Here is a 12,935-nt window from a genome sequence, read left to right on the forward strand (position 1 = left end):
AAAAGAGAAAAAGGCCTTCGGGTCGTCAATACATAGACATATATCGTCATATATGTGTGCATATACTATTGTATGAAAAGTCTATATAAGAATGTATAGGAAAACATATGTAGATATATAGGAGCATGCATGGTGACGGCCACGAAAGACCCCGATATTTCTAAGCTTCTGCCTTAGCCACTTTACATGTAAATAATAATCAATTCACGTGTCCCCAAGGCGTTAAATTATGTATTTCCATAGGCATCTTATATTGCACATAATGGAAGTCCGCATCGTATATTTCATCAGCATTAGTGTGCGTTTGCAGGTATTTTCTTAACTGTAAATAAATAAGCGTACCGTGTCATCCCCACAAATACATACGTATATATATGTATTTATATGTGCATGTCGTGTTCATGTATTTATATACGTACGGTTGTAAATGGTGGAGATACTAGTCGTTTCTGCGTAGATGATTGTGGGATACCGTGCGTCTTGCGTCAGCTGCAAAATAATTTGGACAAGTTCCTCCTTTGTCATTTTCGCAGGCTTTGATCTCACTTTCATAATTGTTTGAATCCATGGACGCGTAACTTACACGGCTTTATATATATATATATATATATATATATATATATATATATATATATATGTAATATGATAAGAAATTGAGATAATACAAGTTACGAACCTCGCAGCCAAAACTCTGGAGAGATATCATGGACTGGAAGAGTGAAAAAAATAGAAGACAAGCTTGCACAAAGTCAGAAATCATTTAACACCTTGAGATGGTCTGGTCTCTAAGTTAGTATTTATAAATTAGAAAATAAGGGCGTTACGTAAGTTTTTCGTATCGCGACGTTGTTTCTATCTCCCCCTTCCTCGACTTCCGAAAGCAATATATTGAGGTCTTTTGACTTCTTTTAGGTATCGACTTTTGGGTCAAAACTTTAAAAAGCAACTGTTTAGATTAGAAAAAAAAAAAAAATAAGAATTGCATAAGAGTATGTCTCAATATAGCCATATGTCTACATTTGTACGGTTCAAAAGCTCTAAGGTGTTTAAGGAAAAAAAAAATGAAAACAAAACTTAGTGTTTTGATGTACTGTGAAATTTCTGAATCGAGATGGAAGCTCGAAGGAAAGCTCTTCTTTCCATCAACTTCTCATTCTTTGCCAGACGAATTCGATGTCCGTGCTTTGATGGGTCTTCATGATGCTGTTATCCCAGTGACTTATGTCATGTTGGATGAGTGAAATCTAACTTAATTCAAGTCTAATGCATTTGTGCCAATTCAGTTTTAAACTTTTTAATTTGGTTAATTTAGTCTGAAATATTTTTACGATTTGCCAATATAGTCATTTCAGCCAATTTAGGCTGGAGGTCGTTGATATGGATACCAACGTCTTATATGACACAATTAGCGAATTTAGGCTGGAGGTCGTTGATATGGATACCAACGTCTTATATGACACAATTAGCGCTGATGTAGATAATTTTGATAATTTTATAGCTTTTATTTTATTTTTTCTTTTTCTTTATTTTTCTTCTAAGCCCGTGAGTGAAGTAGTTAATGGAGAGGTTACCATTATCCTTTTTGAAGTGATGGATATTGTACGTGTTCCTAAGAAATGAAAAGGAATTTGTCCATTTTTAAGTGCTATTGAACACGGAGTCAGAAGTGAATTATGAGTCGGAACAATTTGCGAAAATAGATTACACTTACGAAGTTGTTCCAACTTATTAATTGGCACTGACCCTAGATCCTTGCCCTAAAAAATGAATCAATATTTTCTACTCGAGCTACATCACATACTATTTACACTACAACCCAAGAAAAAAATGAGGTTTTGAGTGGAACGGAACAAAGAATGTCGAGCCAAGAGCATCTTCATTCCTATATAATAAAAAGGGTGGGTGGAAGAATCCACAACTGATCATGTCCTTCAAGTCGCACGTTGCTTTCTACCACATCGTTTCAAATGAAGTTTTACCATAACATTCCTCTAGTTTGGAACTGATATGTGATTGATTCAATTAGGGAATCATGAATAGTCATTTGTTCGGTCGTTCCATTGAAAGAGCTTCAGTAAAGGAACCAACCTTCAATCCAGGTATATAAGCACATATTGATATTTTGTTCCAAAAATCGTAAGAAAAAAAATTGGGGAAGAAGAAAATATATTTTTTTATTTGATATATTCGCTCATTTAATTTTGAACAACTTTATCATATTCTGTTTATCACACTAATTTCTACTCTACCTTCCTGGAGTTCATTCTCCAATGAACTCCATTTAACATATTTTGACAAATTCCTCACAAATTCCTTTTTTATTTTATGATTTGATCTCATTAGAAATTATATAAAGACAATTCCTATTTAATGTAGCTATTTGTGCAAGTATTTTACGATTAAGAAGCAACTATCTCTTGTACAGATTGTGTATTAATTTACTTTAACGATAGGATACTCTATTCTTGCTAATTACTGCATTTATTGGAGTGATCCACAAACGACAATTTTTTTTTCTATCTCTATCTCGATGAGACGAAACCAAAGATCTTATTTTTTGTGGAATAATTGTTCAAGTAAGTCTTGAATGAGCCCCTCGAAAGCTTGATGCAAATAAACAAAATTTTCTTCTACATCTCTGAGTTATATATCCTTGTCTAATTCTAGTCATTGAATAAATGAAACTTTCATTAATACCTAATTGATTTGCTTTCTTTCGGTTATTCTCTTCCTAGTTCCTTTTTTACATGAGTAATTGAGCGTGAGAGTCAAATGAATTGAAAGATTCATGTTTGGTTCAGGAAGGGAGTATGGAAGTTTTGAAATGAATGGAAAGATAATCTACTTTCATTAAGCGATTTATTAGATAATCGAAAACAGAGGATCTTGAATACTATTCAAAATTCAAAAGAATTACACGGTGGGGCCATTGAATAATTGGAAAAAGCCCGGGCCTATTTACAGAAAGTGGAAATGGAAGCGAAGTAGTTTTGAGTGAATAGATACTCTAATAGAACAAGAAAAGTATGATTAATTCAACTTATAAGACCTTGGGACAATTAGAAAATTACAAAAACAAAATTATTCATTTGAACAGCAAAGAGCGATTAATCAAGTCGACAACAGGTTTTCCAAGAAGCCTTACAAGCAGCTCTAGAAACTCTAAATAGTTGTTTGATTATCAAATATTGAAAAACATAATGTGATACAATGAGATAGAATGCAATAGAAACAAAGGCACATGGAACAAACTGGTTACCTACTCTTAACAATCAACGAACCTTTTCATTTTGAATCCTTTAATTCGAAATGAGAAAGAAAACTATTCGACCTCAGCTAGATCGGTATCGGTACCCACCTCAAGGGAAAGAGGAGGATCCTTATGCTCAGTAAAAAATATATCCCTATAAGAAAACTCCATCTAGTTAGACATTATCTTTGGCCCTCTAAGGGAACTATCTATATCCCTACTAAAGACTATTATCATTGTTAGCATTACCATCCTAATACGCCCAATGCCAGATAGCACAAGTTAGAAAACACAATATGTGCACCAGCCACGCCTTCGTAACTCCAAATACCCGGATTTGTTGTTACTATGGTGTCCTAAAGCACAAGGAGATTTTACTCGTCACTAGCCGGCCCTTGCCAACCACTAATGAGTAAAAAAAATAATGAAAAAAAAAAAAAAAGAAGAAAAAAATAATCCATGTCAGCACTGGACAACTTATGTGGTATGATTGGCATCCATATTAGCAATTTCCGGTAAAAATCGGTAAGAATAATTAACTTGGCAAATTGTCAAAAGGTTTAGGACTAAATTAGCTAAATTGTAATTGAAAGATTTAAGACTGAGTTAATATAAGTACAATAAGTTTAAGACTTCTCTAATAATTTTTTTGATTATATTGACTTAGAGCTGGGCTGGCTTAAGCATTTACTAAAAGTAATGGTTGCTCTAGTTTTCTATGTACTCATCCGAAACCAGAACAAGGAATCACTGACGAGCACAGCTTACGGGCCATGGAGGACCGAAATTTCTATTTTTCTTCACATTTGCGTTGACATGTGGTCTGCAGAATCTTTGGCAAATGTCCTACTTACTTCCCCGACATTTATGCTTGGGCAGGGTCCTTGATTGTCCCTTGGCGATTGCGGTGGACATACACAACTCAATGAAAGTGTTCCGCTCCCTTTCATTTTTAATGGAAAGTTCAGATTTTAGTAAACTTGTCAACATTGCATTTATAGCATAAATATTTTGACAGTCTCTGGCGCGGGCAGGTCGGTCCCCTTAAACGTGTAAGACAAGATATGAATGATATAAATCAACAAGATAATCGGAGAATAGGAAAAGCGATAAATTATAGAAATAACAAGTAAGAGAAAATTGAGGGAGTGTATAAAGATTCAAACCCTTGACCTATTTATTCTCTGAGTGTACCTTGAAAAGTACAATTCAAAATTTTATATTATGAGAAAATATGTCAACAACTTACTTGTATCATTTTCTTTAATCAAAAGAGACGCCTGTCTTTTCTTGTTTTTCAGGTTATTCCGCATTGTGAATCTTCAATGGAATTTCTTCAGAATATGTGGGTTGATCTCATCCCACCACATTGTCTTGAAGAGTTCTTCCCAATGAATTTATGTCAATGGTTGAAATTCAACCCGGCTGATTGTGTGAGATTTAAATCTTAATTTGATTGGAGTATTACTTTTGGTGTGAGTATATGGATTTTTTTAGCAATGGTGAAACAAGTCACTGCTCCAAAAAAGCTTTATTTTTCCTTCCAACCCTATACAAATAATCCAATCACACACGAGGGAAATCATAGCTTTGCCCATGATCAACTTGTTTAAAAGTGGATCACGTACTTCTCCGATGATGGTTGCTTGGGATCCTCCACCTCCAAGACGGATCAAATTGAATAAGGACGGAGCCTCTAAAGGTAATCGGACTTGCACGAGTTGGAGGATTATTCCAAAATGAAGGGGGTGATTGGCTTGCCGGTTTTACCTCATTTCTTGGAATTTGTTCATCTGTACAAGCAGAACTATGGGCGTTATGGTTGGGACTTACCATCATAAAGCAACAAGGTTCCCCTATACTCATCATTGAGATGGACTTTGAGATTATTACAAAACTTGTCAACCAAGAAAGAATAGTAGACAACACTAGGCTAGCACTTCTTAAGGATATCAGGAGAATTTTGAGCTCTCATTTTCAATCTAAAATTTGTCATGTTTTTGGCTAAGGCAATTGGCCTACGAATATGCTTGTCAATATTGGCATAGTGTAGCATTTAGATACTATGTTCTACTTGCAGCCTCCTAGAAAATTAGCTCATAATTTGTTCAGTGATAAAGTTGAGATTGTAGATTGTAGACTGGTAGACATTAATTTTTCTTATTTTTTACCTTACATATACCAAAAAAAAAAGGTTGGTAATAGTATCCTCATTTTCATATCTAGAACCAAGAAAAAGCCGTTTGGCCATTTGCCTCTATGCCTTCTCTGAAATTTGAATATTTTATTGATAATTAATCAGATGATTCGTACTACTATGAATGGAGCCACCTATTTATATAAATAGCATTTGAAACATTTTTCTTAAGGATGTGAGTTGGTCCTGATTACACTAGGGAACTCAACCAAATAGAACTGGTCTGGACTAAACAATTCAAAGCCGGTTCACCCGTGAGTTGGATAGGTTCATGGGTAAGTAATTCGGGAATTGGTCAAGACCAGTTTTGGTCCGAGTTTAATGTGCCGATAGGTTGGAATTGGTTCTGAATTGATGTGCGTTAGATTGGCCAAAATTCTCAAAAATATCAATTTTTTTGCAAAACAAAACAGAGCGTTGGATCGGTCAAACTAAAAATTTCGGACATGCATATCCAAAAAAGGGAAAGACAGATCCCTTATATACTTATAGATCAAATTAGAGTTTTTACAACTTAATTGTGAAGAATGCTTGGCTGATAAAGAATATTAATTTTAAAAATGATTGAATAAATCCAAAAGCATTGAAGTGAATTTAATGTGAATATCCGTGTCTCCATTTTCTCCCGCTCCCTTCATCCCAAATTAAAAACCAATTAATAGCTCATTTGACCCCATCCCAGGCCTTCCCCACAACAGTGATCTCTCAATTTCCACCACCATCTCTCAAAACATCTCCGCCGGCGCGCCTCCGACGGCACCACAACCACCATCATGAACCTCTCCTCCTCTCCCCCCGAAGCCTCGCTAGAGCAGCAGAATTGGGGGAGCTGGAAAAAGAAACGAAGCTTCGATTTTCATATTCGCTCTTCAAAGTTCCATCTTTTTCTTGTGTAAATTCATAGCAATTGATCAATTGTCTTATGACATTCATTCACCTAGATTGCGATTTCTCCCGGGAAAAGACCGACCCCGTGAGTTCTAATAGTCTTCGACGTGACTCACCAAATGGCACTGCGACCGCCATTGGCGAAGCTCGATTTCCATACATGTAGGGGAGGGGAGAGAATGAGGAGGCTAGTTTTTATTGAGTAAATGTGTTGCAACGGAAATGAGCTTGAAATGGGTTTGTTCCCAATCCAATTAGACCTATTTACACTTAGGCATTTATTTCTTAGACACATTTAAACTGCTTTCAAACATTTTAGACTACTCATTTATGACCATAAAAAATGAGTTAACACTTTGACACCTCTATCTAGAACCAATGATCCTTATTTGTATTTTTTAACGTTACAAAATAAATTACATTTGTAGTTCCTTTCTCTCTCTTCTCTTCCCCTTTTTGAATTGCTGGCACCTTTGTTATCCTTTAAATCTTCATACCTACAAAGAAAAAGTTCACAGGTTAGGAACATGCTTAGTAACCCAATAGCTATCAGTTCTAGGGGTGAGCGGTTCTAGATTCTATATAGGTTCCGCCTAGAATTTGAAAGTTATCATGCATACTATAAAACCTGGAACCTACCCTATTACAGGTTCCAGGATTAGTTCCAAACTCTACCCAAGTTTTATTTGTATAATTAATTGAATGATTGTAATGAATCATTATTTTTAATGATCACCACTTACTGGTATAGTCCACTTACCACGACTTATATAAGACATACGAATAATATAAAATATTGACAAAGCAAAAGTTTCAATTATAAAATGGAAACTTAGATTAGTGGTTCCAAATTATACATTTAACATTGGATGTTATAGAATTTCACAAAATTGTGCGAAGACATAAGTTAAGAAAAATACAAAAACTTATTTGAGGTTTTAAGTTTCAGGTTTCAAGTTCCATATTCCATCAACCTAGAACTTGGAACGTACCCATTAAAATAGGTTCCCCAATTTTTAGAACATGAAATTGATCTTGTATAACTTGGAACCTAGAATCATATAGGTTCTTATTGGTCCGGTTCTTAGGTTCCAGGTTCTATTATGGAACTATGCTCACCCTTAATTAGGTCACCAGAAGTAAATTAGCAAAATCTTCATGCTCCATCAACTTTCATCTTGGCCGGGGTCGCGTGGGATCCGTGTCAGGCCAAGGCGATCTGTTTTCGGGCCTTCAACTTTCGTTTCTTTATAGATGGTCCCTGAAAAACTTAAGCTTCATATAGGCAGTGCGATCTTTTCTCTGTTTTACTACTGCTGATGTGCGTGTTGGTCATCAGAAAGAGCTTGGAAACTCGAGACCGCATATTGTAAAACAAACACGGGTCGCCTTTTCGCTTCCGCGATCGAGCAAAGACACCTGCACGTCCACCATCTCTCATTGATCCGTCCATTGTCGGGAAGTCCCTTGTGGGGGGGCCCCAAAAGGCTTAACGAGAAAGGCTAAAACCATGATGAACCGTTCTAATCAGCGTTTCGCAAGGATCGGTGCGAGTGCGGTTGATATGATTGAAGAGTGAAAGTAAAAGCATCTGATCCTTTTAGGACTTGATAACTTCTTTTTAGGGCGGGTTAGAAAAAGAGAGGGATGCGATATCGACAGAGATTAATGATTTAGGTCACCTTCTAATGATGAATCTCGGGATTCGAAGAAAATTTGACTCGTTTTTTTTTTTTTTTAAATTATTTGACTAATAGTGAGCATACTAAGACGGATCTACTAAATTGTCCGTGAAGTGATGTGATCGAGCTTTATTGAAATATTGAACACGACCCATTTTTTCAAACACTTCGATCTATCATGTCGTTTAATAAACTAGCATAGTGAATCAATTTTTCATGTACCTAGCACTAGTCTTTTGACTTTTCTTAGCCTATGAGTGACCTGAAATTAGCATCAGGAATAGTAAAGAAGCTATTTAATTACGCCAATCCGTTTTGTGACTCGACTAGCATCAGTCCTTTTGGCGCCCCCACATTCGGGTGCCAATATCTCTCCCTTTTTCGGGCTTCCTACTAGCAACCCAAAAGTAAATTAAAAAAAAAAAAAAAAAAGAAAAAAAAAAAGTGCAAAAGAAAATTTAAGAAGAAAGGGACAAGCGACTCCAATACATTACACACAAGCACAACGAGCTCCTGTGGTTGGTCAAAGGGTGTCAGCGATGCGGCGGTCAAACGTTCTCGGTGGACGGCAGGAGGAGGGGCTGAGGGAGGGACGGCGCCTTGATGTGGGCCGGTGGGCGGCTGTTGCCGTGCTCCGGGGCGGACTGGATCGCAGCCTTCTCCAACGCGAACTTGCGCTCCTCGTTCTTCCCCCACAGGACCAAGTAGAGCCCGGCTATGATCGGACAGCTCCTATGATCCTGCGCACCCCAGAAAAAAAAAAAAAAAAATCTTTCAGGTCCTGTTTTCCGATTCTGACAAAGAAAAGGCGAATAAATTTTTTTTTTCTCAAACTTGGAACCCATGATAAATTATTAGGGCATGGTCGAGTCCCGCAAAGATCGTCGCAGGACATTGATTCTCTGTGCTATGTTGTCCCTTATTCGACCGGAATCGATTGAGGTGTAGTTACATGACGTGCTCGGCAATACCTTTGATTTTGATGAATGAGGAGGATCATGTCGGGCCTGGCTAGTGACAATTGATGATGGTGGAAGCATTGAGAAGGGTGGTGCCTAGAATGGAGGTACCCCTCGGGGATCGAGTGGACAAAAGTGAGGTAAATTGGTGGAGCCCAAGAAGGCCGTCGTTAAGTTCACTCGAGTCAATCGCCGTGTATGACGTACCTCATGCTCGAGGAAACACCCGAAAATTTCTCTCGACTTGGTCGTTCTGGCGGCGGCCACGGCCGGCTTGATTGCCGGTTCTAATTATGTGAATCTAGGTATTTCTAAGAGACTCGTTGGATTAATTTACATGTGGGGCGTGCACGTAAGATCCCCTCTGGTTTCTATTAGTTCAGGTGGATCGATCGAGCGGTGCATGTGTTTTTCCAAGAGTCGGGAGCGCATCACGTACCCGCCCAAGTAGAACTGCTCGCCGAGAGCAATGGAGGCCATGATTGCGACAACGAGGGTCTGGACGGGTTGGTACATGGCCACAAACACCGGGCCGCCTCTGTCGATGCACCATATCTGCACGGTGAATGCAATCCCGGACGCCACCACTCCCTGCGCATACGTTCGCACGACAAAAAGCACGCAGATCATCATCATCATCATCATGTCCAGAAATGGAATACTTTTTCATCTGATTATGTTGGAAGATATGATTTAGTAGATTTGTATCAATAGAGAATCAAGTTTATTTTAGGATTAGAAAGATAGGAGAATATCTAATTTCCTTTTATTAATTTTTTCTTTGTAATTAAATACAGGATGTTGTACATAAATTACAATACATAATGAAGAAACAATTTTTCTTCTACGTCTTCTGTTTTCCTCACGAATCCAGAAGACCTTCTACTTCATCTCCTTTTGTGACATGGTATCAGAGCCATCTGTGGTTCTGAACTAAATTTTTTGCTTCCGCTCCGATTACCTCACAAGGAACTCCAAATTCCAGAGAAGTGTTGCCATAGGAATCAAAGCTTTGGTTGCTTAAGTGAGGGACCTCATCTGTAGAAGGAGTTGCCAGAGGAATCAATTTTCTATTAACCATGACAAAGCCGCAAGATCTTACCTCAACTCCAGTTGACCAATCTGCAGGAGAAGCATCGCTGCAAACCTTGGGAGACCAAGATTTGTCCGTTGTGATTCTTGCATCAGAACAATAGGAAAGCCAGATCCAAACTCAACCTCAACACGCGCAATGGCAGTAGCAGGCTCAAGCTAATCTGGGGCAACCCTTCATGGGCTACCTTTACCAATGGATGCCGTATCCATGGTACCATGGGCCGATCCCCAATGCATCATCGCCTGGCTACCAAAGCAGTGCGCGAGCCGATGGAGGTCTACCAACCAACGATGGGGCAAATCTAACCATCGGCCCAGAGAAGATGGGTGGGTCAACTGAACCGGGTATGGGAGCGAATCCCTACTCGGGTTTTCACAATGCGGGTCACGGATTTGGGTTGAGCGGTTTGGGTCAGGGCACAAATCCCTACCCGAATCTTGCACCGGGTTTCTTTCCGTATTAGATCCTCGCTGCCAGTGGCCGGCCGGAACCCGGCGATCCCCTTTATACAACAAACGGCAACAAACCAAAGCTAAAAATCATTAGTTAGCATTTAATAGATGCAGACAATTATTCAAGTTAGTGGCACGAATTCCGGCGGGCACTAGTAACGAAGGATAAAGAAGTTTTCATCGACGGAACGTTCCCGATTCCATCCGACGAGCGAATGGCATGGCTTTGGAGGAGATGCAATCAATTGGTCAGACCTGGATTGGAAATTGCATCGCACCCAAAGTTGCGGCTGGACTTCCCCCGACGGAGGACTCGAAGAAAATGTGGGAAAACATAAAAGAGATGTATGGAAAACTTGATCAAGTTAAAATCTTTTCTCTCTCACACAACATATCTTAGATTTAAAACAGGGGAACATGACCGTCGCGACGGTGTACAACAAGCTCTCGGCTCTGTGGAATGAATTAGAGGCAGTCGAGGACAAGTTCGATTGGTCCGACCACATTCAACAGCAATATAAGAAAATGCGAGAAAGGGAGAAGGTGACAAGGTTTCTCCTCATTCTCAACGAAACCTACATGTAGTTCCGTTCTCAAATACTGACCATGGAGCCCATGCCGAGTCTCGGCCGTATCTATCAACTCGCCATACAGGAGGAGAGCCAACTAGAGGACGGTGGACCATGGCAAGGGAGGAGACGGAATGGTCCTGGCGGTAAGGAGCCAGTTCTGCTCCTCGTAGAAGAACACGGGGAGAAAAGAGGTGGATCTAGGGTTCTTCGAGAACGAACACAGGTCATTTTTAAAGAAGGAAACGGACGGTAGAGATCACTTCCAGCAATCGGATGGATCACGCTTCTTCCAGGGAGCGACTGGATTCGACGACTCACGCGGCATCCATCTAACTGGATTGGATAGCACACGATCAGCAAACTTCCATGGGCCGGATGGGTCGCGTGGTCACTTTTTCGTAGGATCCGACGGCCCATATGGGCCCATTTTGGCCCAAGCTTTTCAGCCCACAATCATTCCTTCATCAACTGCGAAAAATAATGGGCCAAAAGGAAAATGTAAAATGTATTGTGATTATTATAAACGTTCGCACCATACAATTGAAAACTGCTGTAAATTGCATGGGAAACTAGGAGAAAAGGAAAAGAGGAAATTTTCCTCAGTTTTTCAGGTATCGGGCCAATTAATGGGAAAATCAATTACCCATGAACAATATCACGAGCTGATGGAAGCATTGAAGAAATTGGATGCCACTGATAAGGGTGGAAGCTTCACAGGTACATCTTATTGTTTTTGATGAACTCAATTTTGAAGAATGCATGAATTATTGATTCGGGTGCTAGTGACCACATAGTCTGTGATAAGGTTTTCCTTTCCAACATTACGAAATTATCTTTCCCCATATCAGTACAACTTCCGAATGGGAATACCACCAAAGTCACAATGACTGGCATTGTGAATCTTAGTTCCCTTATTACTCTTCGAAATGTGTTTTATGTTCCCGATTTCCACTTCAATCTAATCTCAATTGCTCGAGCTTGTGAAGAAAATTCATGTCGCATTCTTTTCCACTATGATAAATGTTTCTTTCAGGTCCTTTCGATTGGCAAACTGATGGGCTTGGGTAGAGTCAATCAAGGGCTGTATTTTTGGGTGGAATTTCCGCATCTCTTTAAATTACCTCATGTTGAGTTCAATAAATCATTGTGTAATGCTACTGCCAATGATATGAATTTTCTTAATCATAAAAGATTGGGTCACAGTGCATCATTTCGTCTGAATGTCCCATTTGTCCCATGGCAAAGCAAACATGTGCCCCTTTCCAAAATAACACTTCCCGAACAGATGGCATTTTTTCTCTAATTCATGCTAATGTTTGGGGACCTTATCATACTTTGAATCATGATGGGTATTGGTTCTTTCTCACAATCATGGATGATTACTCTCGTGCAATATGGATATTTCTTATGCAATCCAAAAATCAGGTCTTTTCTCATCTAAAGACCTTCCTTTCCTTATCCAAAACTCAATTTCAAAAACCACTCCGTCGAATACGCACTGATAATGGAAGAGAGTTTTTCAATGTTGAATGTGCTTCTTTATTTTCTCTAAATGGAATCTTGCATGAGAGTTCCTGTACCTATACACCACAGCAAAATGGAGTTGTTGAGAGAAAGCATTGCCATCTCTTAGAAGTGGCACGTGCACTTAAATTCCAAGCGTCTATTCCTGAAAATTTTTGGGGAGATTGTGTGGTCACAGCAGCATACCTGATCAATCGCATGCCGTCACACATTCTAAAAGGAAAGGCACTTTTTGAGCTATTATATGGAAGGAAACTGGATCTGAGTCATCTCAGAGTCTTTAGGTGTCTATGTTATGTGACTACAGTAGGACAT

At 39.0% G+C, this 12,935-nt stretch overlaps 1 pseudogene; it reads right to left on the reverse strand.

The window, feature by feature from the left end:
- Positions 1–8,533: 8,533 nt before the first annotated feature.
- LOC104448795 overlaps positions 8,534–12,935 on the reverse strand; it is a 32,338-nt pseudogene continuing 27,936 nt past the window's right edge.

This window comes from Eucalyptus grandis, chromosome 6 (genome assembly GCF_016545825.1).
Source record: "Eucalyptus grandis isolate ANBG69807.140 chromosome 6, ASM1654582v1, whole genome shotgun sequence".
Classification (NCBI taxonomy): domain Eukaryota; kingdom Viridiplantae; phylum Streptophyta; class Magnoliopsida; order Myrtales; family Myrtaceae; genus Eucalyptus; species Eucalyptus grandis.